This window comes from Ictidomys tridecemlineatus, unplaced genomic scaffold (assembly GCF_052094955.1).
Source record: "Ictidomys tridecemlineatus isolate mIctTri1 unplaced genomic scaffold, mIctTri1.hap1 Scaffold_365, whole genome shotgun sequence".
Classification (NCBI taxonomy): Eukaryota; Metazoa; Chordata; class Mammalia; order Rodentia; family Sciuridae; genus Ictidomys; species Ictidomys tridecemlineatus.
Genome location: NW_027522457.1, coordinates 158,652 through 174,077, shown reverse-complemented (window position 1 = coordinate 174,077; position 15,426 = coordinate 158,652). Strand labels below are relative to the sequence as shown.

The 15,426-nt window shown below is 45.9% G+C and overlaps 1 pseudogene; it reads right to left on the bottom strand.

Moving 5' to 3' along the window:
* Window positions 1–3: 3 nt before the first annotated feature.
* Window positions 4–13,635, bottom strand: LOC144373359 (single-minded homolog 1-like; annotated as a pseudogene).
* Window positions 13,636–15,426: the final 1,791 nt, after the last annotated feature.

The window sequence follows — 15,426 nt, the reverse complement described above, 5'->3', positions numbered from 1 at the left end:
TGCTTAGGTTCCCACTCCCCACCACCCTGGGGAGCCACCAAGGTTGTTTGGGTGCAGAGCACAGTGTTCCTTACACAGGTGGTAAGCGCAGCGCAGATGGAAAGTTTCGCAGCCATGCACCTGGTGGCACAAGGTCTTCTCCATCAGGTCCTGAGATTCATACCCCATAAGCTCCGCCACCCTGTGGAGAGGATTTCGGGTGGGCTGGGTGCCCCAGTGCCCTCAACTCCCGACCAAACACAGTTCCAGACCTGGGTGCCCGCCCTCAGTTGCAGAACCTGGTTTGTTGCCTCATCTGCAGAATGGGTCATTCAGATCAAGGGGAATCTGTCCCTGACTAAGAAGGGTTGCATTACACTAGAAACAGCCATTTTTGGTCCTGCCCACCCACCCGGAGTCCAGAAAGATGAGCTTCATGTCCAGGCTGGCTCAAAACATGAACATGTTACTGTGCAGCTTGATCTCCGTGACAGCGCTAGGAGGCAGCGAGTGACCCACAGCCACCAGGCCCACATTCTGGTAACAGCCGTCAAAGGGGGACATGTCCAAGCTGTATTGGCCGATCTTCAGGGAGCCACTGCAGTGACTGACCTGTGGCAGAGTGGGAGGGCGAAGGACTCAGCCCCACTCAGGAAGAGCCCCAGAAAGATGAGGAGGGGTTTGAAACATGTGGAAACTACTCAGCCAGAAATATTGTCTGGGCCATGCCCTTCTGGGAAGGGGCCCAAAGTGAGAGGACTCTAAAGTATCTCAAGAGAGTGACTGCAGGTACAACTGAACTCACTTGGGAGCTTGTAAAAATGAAGATGCCTAGACCTCCACCAACCCTAACGGTCTTAGGATGTTCAATCGCATTCAACCTGAGAACCACAGCTTTGAGCTGAAGCTTTGATTCTTAACTTCTTTGGAGGTCCAAATCTGGCGCTCGGCTTAAACTCCTAGGAATCCACCAAGGGTTCCTCACCACTTCAGAGGTTTTCAGGATTCTTCAGACCCATCTCTGAGAGGCCCATGGCTGTGGAGTACTAGGCCAGTCAGACCCAGTCTTTAAGCTTCATTTCCAGTAGTTCATACAGTTCGGGGACCGATAGAGCATCTGGACCCGCTGCTCTTTGAAACAAAGGTACTACATATGGCTCACACAGGACTGTCCCTGATGTGAAAATGACCCTCAGACGCTGCAGATGCCTTGGGTCCCCGCCCCGTCCAAAACACCCAACCACTGCTGGGTGTCAATCTTTCACCTCAGCCACTTACCTTGTAGTCCCGCAGGTGAGGCCAGCCTTCCGCTTGGCTAAGACACACTTCATCCTCAGGAAGAAGGAGCGCTCGATCTCGTGCTCTGAGAGAGAGAGAGAGAGAGGAGCAGAGGGAAGATCAGGACATGAGACGTGCGACTGAGCGGCTCCAGCCACGATAAACTTGGGGAAAACCACAAACTGAGCGCCATGTGCTTAAGCATCGCAGACAAGTGTCTGCCTTACACTGTACAAAGTGACGGTGGTAGGGTGGGTGGGCGGTGGGCACTGCGGTCATCTTGTCGTGGTCAGAAGGGTGGATGTATTCAAAAATGCTGTTTCTGGTCAGCTCTATTTGTAAAGACAAGAGTATCATCACCTGTGCAGTAATAGAATGTCCCATGGAGAAGCTGAAAACTTGGTGTGTGGGGGGGTCTGTTGGGCCATGAAAACAGGAGCCAGCAATTGGCCCTGAGTTCTGATTTCATTTCTCCCCTTGCTACCTATTGCATCCTATGTACACCTCAGCTCCCTTATCTGTGAGATAATAACTAGTAGTCCTTATAGTAGTAGTAGTAGTAGTAGTAGCAGCAGCTCTGGTAAAGAGTATCTTACCAGAAAAAAATAAGTATCTGGCTTATTGTAAAGCCTCAAAAAAGTAGCAATTGCCTGGGCTTTGGGTGGAAGCTAATGGATAAGGGAAGTCTAGGAATGAGAAGATCCAGATCTGTTTAATGAATCCCTCCATCAGCTGAGAAGTCTCTAGCCCAGAAATGCAGACATCAAAGGATTGGGGAAGCCCCACCCTCCTGCTTCCAACTCTGGCTGTAAACACTGCAGGATGGAAGTGTAGACCATTCACTACCTGAGAAAGACCCAGGTGAACTGAGGCTGTCTCTGATATGTACATGATCTTCCCATCTGGGGCCCCCACAAAGATGAAGCCGTCCAGGGTCTGGGAGGCAGAAATAGAGTGAATGGAGAGGCTTCTGGGCCATCTGTTGAAATGCAGGGGTGGGGAAAGGCAAAAGTTAGAAACATTCAGACACAAATGCAGAGAGATAGAAAAGAGAGAGACTGTTGGGAAACAGGACATAGAACCAGTCACAAGAGGCCCTCCTTTTTTTTTCATTCATTCCAATTTTGTAAGCATCTGAAGCATTTAACACACTAGAAGATATCCAGAGGAAGTTGTGGACAATGCTCATGTTGCATAGGCTCAGGATTTACCAAAGGGGACAAAGAAAACATGTTTGTAATAGACATGAGCACAAATTCTGGAGATAAATCACAGAAGTAGATTAGGTTCTACTGAAAGAACCAGAGGTTTTCTGTGTCAGGCTTGAAGGGCTCTGTAGGGATGTTGTTAGATCATGAAAAGAATAATAGCAGTGTTTGGGAAAGATCCGATCCCTACTGCACTGGTCAACATGGACGAACCTAGAGTCTGAAATCTATAGAGACAATTAAGCTGGTCAATGGCACTAGAAAGTGTACAGGAAAGGGGGATTTAGGAGATGAGAGAAGGGGAGTCAAAGATGCCTTACAGGAGCTGATGTTTGAGCAGAACTTTGGAAAGGGAGGTTGGGCTAGAGAAGGGAAGAAGAGCATCCTAGGCAGAAGGGATAATGTGGCAAAGGCAGGGACTTTGCGGGAGGATGAATCTGATGTATTCTGAAGTGATGTGCTTGGTGTACTACAGGTGGAGCTGAAAAAGTACACCCACAATGAATTTTTGAAATGTGGAATGTCAATTTGAGGAATCTGAAGTTGTTCTTATAGATATATAGGATTCCAACAGAGGTTTTCTAAGCAGGAAAATAACATACTTAGATATATTATTTTAATCTTGGAAATGACCTACAGAAGGAAGGAAGGAATGGGGGTGAAGAGGTCGGAACAGATAGCTGCAGCGGAGATGGGTCAAGTCTGAAACTGAGTGATCAAAAAAGAGATGAAGAAAGATGAGAATCTTTGCCTCTGAGCTGTAGCCCCAGCCCTGAGCCCCCTATTTTGTAGGATGAACAAGTTGAGGGAGGATAAAAAAATGGGCATCTAATTCTTAATGTCAAAATGTGGTGGGGCCTTTGTAGAGCCTAATGGGTAGAAGAGCTGACAGACTGCAGGGATGTTGGAGCAAATGGGGAAGGGAGTGAGCCACTGAAATAAGGAATGGAAGTCAATCCTACCAGAAGTTTGGGGTAAAAAAAGAAGAGATATTGGGTAAGAGCTAGGAGGGGTGAGGGATTGTCTAGGGGTTTCATTTTCTTGTTTATATTGCCAGAAGAGATTGGCTGGGATTATGGTAAAATGGGGGGACAGCTGAGAGACATCTGATGAAAGGTGTTGAAATGAAGGGAATTACAGCACCTTTTCTAGATAAATTCAAAAGTATGGAAGCCAGGCCAGCAAAAAAAAGCTCATACCCTTTTTTCTTTGTTCAGTGCAACTAAAATCTCTTGTTTCTTGAGGGAAAAGAGTATGGGTACTAGTAGAACATGAAGGCTGTGGGACCCTGCGGAGAGATTATGTTCATTCGGGTCCTGGAGGAAGAATTGAGGGCTTCCCTTAAACTTCTTAGGTTCCAAGCTACCACTTCCAGTGGACTTGAATAATAATAAAGAGGGTGTGTGGTAGGGGACAAGTGTCAAACCTAAAAATGCCATCGGGAGTTTTATTATTTAAAATATTTGTTCTGTGACTTAGGCCGGCAACAGACAATTTTAAACCGTGTGCACTGCAAACAACAATGTAATCAGCACCTCACATGGGTTCAACTCATTACCTGGGGGTGTGTATGTGTGGAATCCAGAGCCTGGCCTGGCCTGGGGCCAGGGGGAGTCTGGGAACTATGAGGAAGAGATGAAATGAGTTGCAGACCCAGCTGGAACCCCAAAATGTAGGTTAAAGCACAGATGGGCACTTCTACCAGATTCCTGTTATTTCCTTGGGAAATCCTTTATTTCAGATGGTTCTGCGGCTCTATCTTGGCAGCTTGGCCCTGGGCTTCCAGTGCCAGTGGACGGAGAGATGACAAAAGATGCCCCCTGCCTTGGTCTCAGCACCCTGATGGAGCCTTGCTGGGCTGTTTTCCACACCCCAAGCCTTGGTTGCCACTTGCCTCCCTCTCAGCCTGGAGAGTCGCCCTCCGCCCATCCTCGCCTAGGTAAAAGCTTTAGTTCTAATTTTGAGATGCTGTTAGGCTGAGAGAGCCATGTCCAGAATAGATCTTTACATTTTACTTTTTAGTTAGTTAGTTTTTAAGAAAGCAGAGGCCCATCCAGGAAACCAGGACCTGGAAGGATGTGAGCCACTGGGAGACGTGTGTCCTACCTGGAGGATATGGGAGCCCAGTTCGTGGCCAACGTGGTCCAGGGGGCTGGTCCGACTTGAGTTGCCCCCTGCCTCACCAAGCCCTGGGAAGAAATAGAAACAAACTTTAGTATCAGAATCCCAGCCCGAGTGTCAGTTGGGGACCAATTTGCATTTTTTGTGATTTGTTACCCATTAATGCAAGAAGCCCCTGATAATATTTCCCATACCCTCCACCCAACCTGCACAGTGGGAAAAGGTTATTCCAGAGAATAAATTTTGTCCCCTCCCTGGGTTCCGAACAGAGGCCAACCTCTGGCTCTGAGGGAACCAGGTGTCTCAGCTAGGAAGGCTCTCCTGGAGTGCTTTCCTGGCTGTACCTCAAGGGGCCTCTGCGCTAGAGAAGCCCCCAACATTACACAACAGCGATCACTTTTGCGTAGGTTCACTAGGTTGTTTAAGGAAAGGAGAGACACTCATTTATTGCCCAAAGTTTTCATCATCTTCCTTACCAAGAGGCAGAGGATGTCCCCCCACATAGTGAACCTCTGCCCGCAAAGTGGCCCCAAAAAACTGGCCAGGTTCATCTGGTCCCTGGCGTCCTCTGTGATTGGCTGCGTGACTTTCTAGACATTCTCCTCTCCTGGATCTGACTTTAATCACCTTCGAAAAAATCCTTGAGCTTGCGGTTGACTTTCAGTCTGACGCTTACCAGCATCCCTTCCTAATCCTTCATCTTCCTTTTCCTTGTGAGCCCCAGCATTTCACACCCTAGTCCTGTCCCCTCCACCTCCAAAAAGGGGCAGGGGGACTTTCCTGAAGTCGGTTACCCTGAGGTGCTAACAATTTCTTAGCAATATTTTCATTGCATTCTTGACATAGAAAGTAATTCCATTCTCTACTTGTCAGGTACCGTCTCCTATTAACAAGGACAGTCCATTTATCTCCTCTGTTACCAGGTTAAGATCTTTTGAGGCTTTGCCAGTTTTTATGGTGATGCCTAAAACAGCAAACCTTCAAGACTCTCATGGTTGATTTTTTAAAAATTAATAGTCTACTCTATTACCTGTGTACATAAAGAAATAAAAAGGCAGAAGAAACTTGGACAGAGCTATGTTGAATTTGTTATAGATAATATCTCTAACGGGGCTTGTGGAATGATATCATCTAGAGAGTGAAGTCCTTCCATTCTTACATCATTGTACAAGGTTTAACATGACATCTTTTTATTTTTTTAGATGACCTTCTTCATTAGGGGAACATTCTTAAAATGTACGATGACAAAAACACTCTAAATGTGGCGCTGGGAAGAACCTTTCACAATAAAGCAAGGAGTTAGGTTTTTTTCAAGGTGTTGGCCAGGAGCTGCTTCCTAAGCAAGCAATCAAAATCCTGGCAAAGAGTAACACTGAATGCCCCTTAAGCTCAAATAGGGTCTTTCTGGGCGTTTGAACATCTAACTAAATCTAAAGATTTCCCCACCGCTTGGTAAACACTGAGGTCCCTGCCTGCAAAGGGACTCCTGACAATCCCCCGTGCAGACTGACCCCTCCTGTCTTTTTAGCCCACCCCAACTTCCCTCCCCAGAGTGACTCCACTGCCCTGGTTTCTTTCCTTCTCTGGACCATTCCAGGAGGTCCTTGTCACAGTCACCTGTAAACACCCCTTTCGTGTTGTCTCCTTCCACTTTGCTCCTCATGATTAAACCAATCTATTCTCCTTGATATCTGGCACCACATTTTCTTTTCTTTTAAGTCTCTGTTCAGACATTGCTACCCAGAAGAAGAGTCAGAAAGAGCTGACTGTGGAGGCTAACAGGGTAAAGGAAAAGGACCCTGCAGAGAGTGCCGAACTACATGGTTTGCCAACATATTATCAACCACCATAAACTACTGGAAGGGTCATCTGGCATCCCAGGTATTTCCCTGTTTCATGCTGATTGGTGGCTGCTAGGGTTGCTATGGATCCCCACCTAGCCTGACTGAGTCAGGGACACCTGGCACAGCAGATCTCTCCGGTTATTTGTAGATAAACAACTTAGCAGGGTGGGAATGTGCCTAGGAGAGCTCTGTGGATTTTTCCAAGGACAAAGATGATGTCCCTTCCTTGGACAGGTTTTTCACTAAGTCTTCCTTGTGTGGGGAGACCGACTGAAGCCCCCAGAAGTGTTGGAAACCTGTGCATGGCCAACAAACGTCTTCAATGTGAAATTCTGTTGGTCTCCAGGAGCGCCTACCCTACCAAATGATCTGAAGATCTCCCGGGCTGGGCTGTTAGGGGTGGGGGTGGGACACTGGTCTAGGACTTGCAGCCACCCTCCACTGTTTCTGGTATCGGGTAACGGCCTTATTATTATGTCCTGTGAGGGAAAATAAGACCTTTTAAAGGTCAATAAACAGCCCATCAGGGACGGGTTAACAGAGACCTCCCTCCCCCTCACTTATCCACTCTCCACCCACCCCCACCACCTTTTTAAGGAACCTTTTTGCTTTCACAAAGCATTGCCTTCTCTTTTGGTTTCCCTTGGAAATCTCCGTCACTCGGTTGAGTCTGGCTTAAGGTTTTATAAGGAACAGGCTACCCTCACCTGTCCGTCTTCCCTGACATAATACCAGGATGAACTCGCCCTTTGGGGTGCAGAGGACACTCCCCCAAGCCTGCATCAAGGGTCCTCCTTTCCAAAAGTCTCCAAGTGGGCCAGAGACCCCTCTCCATGTACCCCCTCCCTCTTGCGTTCAGTGTCGTGCTCTGGCACCCAATTTCAGTTGCGAGGGGGGAAGCTGAGATTTCCTTTCTGCACTTGACCTACTGCAGAAAATTTGCAAATCCTTTTGATTGTATGTTTAAAATGAGGAGGAAACCAGCTCCCTTGGCGGTGGGATTACAGTGGGAACAAGATCTAAAGATTCTCTTGTAATTCGGTGAGGCCGAGGGAACAGGGTTTTGCAAAGGAGAAAAGGAGCTCTGTGAGGGAGGTGATCACTAAATCGTTTTTTTAGACAAAAAGATTTTCCCCAGCTAAAGTGGCTGAAGACAAAAAAAAAAATTATCTATTTTGGAAGATTTCCAAGATATGCCACATTAACCTTAGAAGACAAATTTTGCTTCTCCCAGGCCCCCCTCTTTCCTTCAAGTCTGGTTTATCATATTTACATAAGTAGCATTAGAAGGGATGTATCTATTATGGATCTAAAGGGCTAGCTCACATTTCACGTGAAAACCCCTGTAAGTTTCAAGGTTGCTTTACCCTTGGTTCAAGGTGCCATTTCCATTTAAATACCCCCTGACCCAAGGATTACCTCGATGGACTGACTGCATGGGTTTTGTAATTTTCTGAAAATGAGATTTTGATTTATAAAACAAGAAACCAATTAGTAACCAAATGAGGCTAAGTAGGTCCACTAAAATTGACCTAATCCCACAGGCACCATTTAGGCCCATTCTTGCCGAATGAATAATCTGCCTCAGTCTAGCTGTGCCCAAAGCATCATCCAGCTGTGTTATTGCAAGCAGCAAAAATAAATGGATTGAAGTTTTCCTTCCAAATGAATTTCATACCCTTGACAAAATACAGATTACAGACCCTGCATCATTGCTGCGTTCACTCTGACAGGAAGAGGTGGAAGGAAAGAGCGTGTTCTTTCTTGTATTCTGTACACCCTCTACTGCCTCAGAAATGCATGCTCCCTGTAGTTGTTCCTGGGACCACTATCTACTCGATGGATCAAGGTATGCCTTTCAGGCAAGAAGGGGATAAATGCATAAACTACAGAAGCTGTCCCTCCTTTGGACGACCACCTAGAGACTGGGGCTGGGAAGACCCTGGAAGGCACAACTCCTAATGTTTAGTCCGAAGTCATTTGTCCAAGCTACCTGGGGTCAACTGCGACCAAGGGTGAGGGGGAGAAGGCTGGACCAGGAAGGAAATCCCAAAGCCTATGTACCCTGCAGAGCCTGGGCATCATCACTGAACACAAATGCTAGAATTCCTCCGCCACCTTGATACCACGCCACCTTGGTGTTGGGGTTTCCTGCGCCTCTGCAGCTGGACTCTCTGGGGAAGAGAGATGGAGATGGACACTTCCCATTGAGATAGACTCCTGGATCAGTCCTTGGGCAAAAGGTCGACTGGGGAATGGACATGCACCCTCTCCCTCCTCTAGTGCAGGGGCACTTCTAAGCCACCCGGCCTGTGTGACAGTGCTCCCTAGGGCATCCATGACCCTGCCCTGCCAGGCCTTGTCCTGCACCAGCTCCTCGGGGCCCCACAATGTATGACTCTCCTCTGTCTGCAATGCGTGTGCCCTGCCTTCCTTTGCCTGCCGCTCAGGGGCCAGAGACGCTCTGTGGCTGTGCCTGAGAAGCCACTAATGTTACTGCAAATGTGGGAATGGGGTGACTGGGCCACTGCAGAGAGAATGGGACTCACTGTGCCAACTTAATTGGCCTTGGACCTTCAGACCTTGATACAGGTGAAATGAACTTGAGACTGTGATATGGTAGCTGTCCCTAGCCTAGGCTGAGCCACAAAGGCACAGTAGTCGCCCACTGTGTGGGGAGACCTGAGGAGGAAAATTTGTTTCATTGTGGACATTCTTTTAGCATCCTCAGAATAGCAGGACCATTCCTAAATAATTGGGATTCCTCTTCCTAGCATAAAATTTAAATTTTTGTGGATCAAAGACTGGGAATGAATAACCCACTAAAATCATTAATATTATAAGAGTCTGAAACTTTTTTAAAAAACAAAAATTCCTGGATCTATAGAGAAATGCAGCATCAATCCGTGGCTTTGTATTCTGTGTCACCATTTGTCAGGAAAAGTTTCAAGCTACTGGGATTCCCTAGAACTGAAAAACAACTCTTGTAGAAATCAGGTTTTTTACTCTGTAAGCTTAGTATTGTTTTAGCTTCAAGTACATGATCATACCTTATTTGAAATCATCACCATAGCTTTTTATACCTGTTTTTTTAATATTTTTTCAGGTTATTATTTTTTGGTAGTTATCTGTCTCCTTAAGAAAAAAAGTGTTCCTCCCACCCCAGTGGCTAGACCTACAATTTCTAGCAAATAAATCTGCCTTGCAAATAATCTGCACAAAATTTAGTTCTTCACTCCACATTTTAAATCAACATCAAAACTAGAATCAAACGGAGAAAATCAGTGTAGAGCATAAACTGTGCTTAAAGGCTTTTAAATGAGAAAAACTTCTGTAAGAAAATAAACATGGAAACTTAATGGTCAATCATTTCCTTGAGCAGAAAGAAAAACAGTCTTGAATCACCGATGCACGTGGGAAATGGGCGCCGCTTTCTTTTCTTAAGTTCTCTGCTTCAAAAAATATAATACAATTAGGGATTTCAATCTAGAGATGAATATTATAGAAAGGGTCTGTGGAGGTTTGCTTATTCATACTCTCTTTCCTGAACACTCACTCATTTCAATTGTGATTATTTTTATTTTCTAAAGAGGTTTTGACAATGAAATGGCAGATATTACCAAGACGGAACAGCTATAGACTTGAAAACATATTTGATTCCTTCAAAGTTCATTCCACATGCCACTATGCCCAGTAAAATTGTATTATAGATGGATAATTAATATGTATTTCTTTTTAGTTGAATTTGTCCTATTTAGCACACAAACAAGGTCAAGACATCTCTTTTTTATCCTGTCTTTCCAGCTTTGATAGCACGTAAGATTTATATATTTCTACATGCCTCAATCTTTCCTTTTCTAGACTATTTAGAAAAGACTATTATCAGTCAGAAGATATGTGCTTTTAATGATGTCACAATAATGTTATCAGAATTTCTTTTTTACTTTACTTTTTTTACTATTAAATCTCAAATTCAACATAGAAATCTAATGTTTTATTCTTAATTATTTGGAATATCCATATCCCATCCTCTTTTCTCTATCATCCCCCCTTTATTAGTTTATTATTCTCTACTCAGGTAAAATAAGTTTAAAAGCTGAAACAGGCCACCAAATAAAAGCTAATAGACTCTTGAGTGAAAAACCACACTTAGCAAGGAAGATTGGAAAGGAAATGATCTATATTTTAATTACTTTTCTCCTTTAAAAATAAGTATGGGGAATTTTATTTGTTCATTTAATTTATAGCTTTTTGCATTGTACGGTTATATAGTTGAATTTGATATGAACAAAAAAAAACAAATTTTACAATCTCATTATGCCTATAGCTATGTCACCAGATTTATAATTATTTGAGAGTGTCTTACAAGAATCTTTGTTTAATGGAATATTTACCATAATAATCCCCGACGTTTGCTCTTCAGTCCTATTGCATCTGAGATGACTCTGAGTCCCTTTATGCAAAACATGAATCCCAGGTAACTCTTTCCGACCACCCACTGTGAAGACAACAGCATCAGAGCCTAAGAGATCTGTGGCTCCGCCATCACACCCTTGCCCCGACTCCGAGAAACTGCTGTGAAGGGGCCTCGGCGCCCTCGGCTTTCCTAGCAAGGATCAGTCATTTTTGTTTGTTTTTTAAGATACAAAGAAAGGAGCAGCGGGACTGAGCACCCTGCAAATAACGCTCGCCTTCCCTCACCCATGTCAGCCACGTTCTCCAGCCTACTGGGAACCTGCCCAAAAAACAAAATACATATTTTGGAAGACCCTCAGAAGATCTTCAGCCTTGGGTCTCTGCACTGGCGCCCAGGCCAGGCACACGTCCCAGGAAAGTAAGTTTCAGCCAATCAGAATTCTCCACAGCTCTGCGGACAATGCCTTTCAGGCCCGACCTTGGCAGATCTGGAGCTGGGTCTCTGTAACGTGGGTCTCAAGTCTGAGGGTTTCCCAACAAGTGGCACTGACTCATCAAGCCCCTCGGGGCTCCAGAAGGGAAGAGACCCAGCAGGGGAGGTAACCCTCGGGGTACCCAGCGCCAGGTTAACAGGTGGCACACTCACCGGCAGCCGCTTCGCAGGCGCCAGGGGAGGGAAGCTTCCCAGCCTAGCACCCCCAGCCTCAGAGCTGGGACGACGCTGGGCGGGCCTAGGGTGTCTTCTGCTTTACCTACCTTAAGTCCTGAAGGGCTGCAAAGGGTGCGAAGACGCCCACCTCTTAATTGTACTCATGTCTATGGTCCAACTGAACAACTATGCCGGCCTCTCCGATTCCCGCTAGCAGAGTGGTGCAGAGCATTCCCTGGCTCCTGTCCCTTGATCATTAATTGGGGGAGGGGTACGTGAAGGAACTAGGAGGATGCCGGCTTTGGGACGAAAGAGGTGGTTTAAGAATCCTCCTCCTCGGTTGTTGCCAGTATTATTCCTAATTGGAAGCCCAAAGCGCCCCTCAGTAACTTCTTTACAGCTCAAGGCGCTTAGCTTCCACTTCACTCCCGGGCTCCCTTTCTCCCACCCTTTCTCAATGCCACTCACCAGTCTTCCCACCTCCTATTGGCCGGATGCGCCTGTGGGGCAGCGTTCATTGGCTAATGGAGCTGAGTGATGACAGGACGCCCCCACTGCCCCCAAGTGCCCCCGTCTGGGCTCCCAGTCCTACCACCCGCGGGGCCACCGCAAACCTAATGAGACCAGGGTGCAGGGGTCCAGTTGCCAAGCTGCCACCGTCTTTCCGGGCCTCTGGGGCCTGCTGGGTGTTGTGCACGCCCCGTGCTATCCCTGCTCCCCTGGTTGGGTGTCTGAGCACTCAGCTTGACGCACCAGCGTAATGGTGCTGAGAGCACTTAGAGGTTGTGTGCTGCAACCCCCAGGGTGCAGAGGGCGGGCTTGGAGGCTGGGGCTGCTGGCAGGCAATACCGTTGCTTCCCGGAATGAGCAGTCTGCCCAAACGCTATTTTCTCTCCCATTTCTCTGAAACCAGAAGGACACCGAATTCATCACCAGAGGAAATAAATACAATGCCTGTCTTTACTCCCAAAGAAGAGCGTCTTTTTTGAAAGGCGTCGGATTTGTGGCTCATTTGCTCACTGTGGAAATCTCTGTTGGGGGAGTTTCTTCCTATGGCAAGCAGCAAATGGACACTAGGAGAAAAGAGGCTATATTTCAGGTCCAAATAGAAGTGATTGACAGATATCTCACAACAACCCATTATCTTAAATATCAGCCGACTCTTTAGTTGGGTTTTGTTTCAAAAAATAAAAGCCCAACGTGAATATTCTTTACAGAAAGGATACAGTCTGCAAAATTGAACTTAAAATGTCTACAATTCCCCCACTAGGAGCTTTTTAAACGAACGCTCCCAAGTGTTGTTGCTGACAAATGATGGTTTAGAGATCCTTTAATTTGGATTGCCCTTTCTTTCTGTCATCTGAGAAAAGACAACAGATAGCAAGTCCCAGAATTGGTTTCCTAATTTGAGAATATCTTGAAAATGCAGAATAAATTTCCTATAGGAAGCCAAGAGACTGGGTCAATTCAGGATGTATTTGTATGAATATACCTCCTCACTTGCAGAACCATAGACATATAGAGGAATTATTATCTGATTTAGTTAGATGTACGTAGATCTATCCATATCTAACAAAAATGCAGAATCTAGCAGTGTTCCTGCTTTCTACTGGATACAATTCAAACAAGTGGAATAAAAAAGAAAGTCATGTTTGTATTAGTAGTACTTTCAATTGAGCCCAGTATCTGATGTGTTGACAAAAGCACTGTTGGGCTGCTTCCCAACCAGACACATCAGAGGGACTGAACAGAAAGTATTAACAGGGCAGTAGAGGGAGCTAGGAAAAGGAAAAGCAACCTTGAGTTTATCGAGGACTGAATCAAGTAGGTAGGCTAAAATTCCCTTTGTATAGAATACAAATGTAGTAAATATGGGTGCATCTTCCTCATTGGGGTAGGCTCATTTTCTGGCAAGTTCCTACCCCCTTTGCTTTGAAATTCCTTCCAGTAAAGTCACTTACCTTGTGTGAACACCCCTCTCATTTTGAGATAGCTGGTCATGAGTGAGTCTGATTATGGAAGCTTTGTCCAGCTGAGAGGTGATAGCTGAGGGCAAAGGCAGTAATTCAGCAAGTTCATAAAACTCACTGTTTTCCTTCTCCCTCCTAGTCTGGGCAGCATTTTTGGACTTCTCTTTCATTGTGTCTCGTTCCCCCCTTCTTCTTACAACGTGAGCTCCACAGATTCATCCAAAACCAAAAATCAATTTTCAATTAGATATCATACTTGGCAAAAACATAAGACATACTTTAAATGAAGAGGCTGAAGTCTGCACCAGGGAATGCAGTGCTGGTAGTAAAAGGACAGCACAGAGAACAGAAAATATCTTCTTTGAAAAAGTGTACAATAGGAAAGTTGCTGATCCACGGCAATTTGGGCAATCCTGAGGTTTCTAGTCTCATATGCTGTCAGGGCAACCGAGGAACCAACCTTTTCTTGTATTCAGTGCTGTGAACCCCATTCCTTGGACAATCTTTATCCTCCCATTTATGGCGCTGATTGCTGCTGAAAAAAAAAATACTCTAGAGAGGGGTGTGTGCCATTCTACTGATGTTCAGAACACCTTTAAGAGTGTTTGTTTAAAAATACAGACATCTGCTATCTCCTTGCTGCTCAATGGCATAAGCTCTAAGTTGATGTCAGCTTTCTGGTGTTATTTTCACATCTGGGCAACACCTGGCAAGAAGGGGTCAAAGGTTGGGATAGTCAGAAAAGGGGGAAAGAACCAAACAGATTTTGTGGGTGTTTCAAAACTGGAACCAGCTAGTGGGCTGTAATCTAGAAGGAGGAGTCATTTCTCCAGTGGGTGTAGCCACTTGGAGACCTACTCTGGGCAGTACGCATCACCAAATGGTGTACAGTAGCAAGAGATGGTTAGGAAGATTGAGATGTTATGTTGTCTGGTCGCTTTTACACAAAATTCCAGAAAGATCAGATAAGGTCAAGTCAGCTACTACAGTAGCGGTAGCAATTGGAACCAGTGGGAGAGATTCGGAGGGCGTGAAAGAACCTTTCCTAGCTCTCCTCTTTCTGCCAGTGTGGACAGATATCAGGATAAGATGGAGCCACCGGGCGCAAAGCCACTTTAGGGTTAAGAAGCAGTTTTCTATTGTTCTAGACAGGATTCCAGTGAAGTCTGCAGCTGCTCTAAACCCTATCTCTTTTGCAAATAGCGTGCAGGTGTGGAAGTGCTTTTCTGGAGTCTGAAACCTGTACTCTGTAGGGACTCTGGTGGGCGGGGGCGTGTGGAGAGCCTGCATTTCCCCCCTTTTCATGCAGGGTGAGTTTTAAACGGAAGAAATGTAGTATTTTTTCCTCAGAAGCAAAAGGGGAAAAATCAGTTTTGAAGTTTTTACACCAAAGGCGGATGTTGTGGGCTGCCTAGCGGGTTACTCCAAGGCCCCAAGGTATTTCTTTTGTTGATGAACCCAGTAAAGGTCATTTAATAAACAAAGTGAACATAGGGCCCTGAGGTAACAGCCCCTCACTAAATCCTTGGCATACAACTGTGTGAGCCGTGTTTACCCAGAGAGTGAATCAGCACAGCGACATAACACCTGCTTTTCTAATCTCTGAACTCAGTTTGGAGCAAGGACTCTTTCACTTCCCCACCCGACCCAAGGACCCAACTTGGCACCCTCTTGGCAATCCCTCCCACCAGCCCCGCACGCATCTGCGCCTTGCCAGCCTGGGACGTGAACCCTGAACCAGAACTTCAGGTGCCTCCCACGTGTTCTGTGAGTTTGCCTTTGCCTCCAGCATGGGAAATTTTAAATAAGTTTCTTGAGACTAAGAGGCTAATCCTACCAATCTCTTTTCCAATATAAGACGAAAGCAAAGAGATGGGCACAGCGAGCCACCCACACCCAACAGGGATCATACAGAATCTAGGCTGTAGCCTCCTTTGTATTAAAACTTAGCCCTGTGGTCC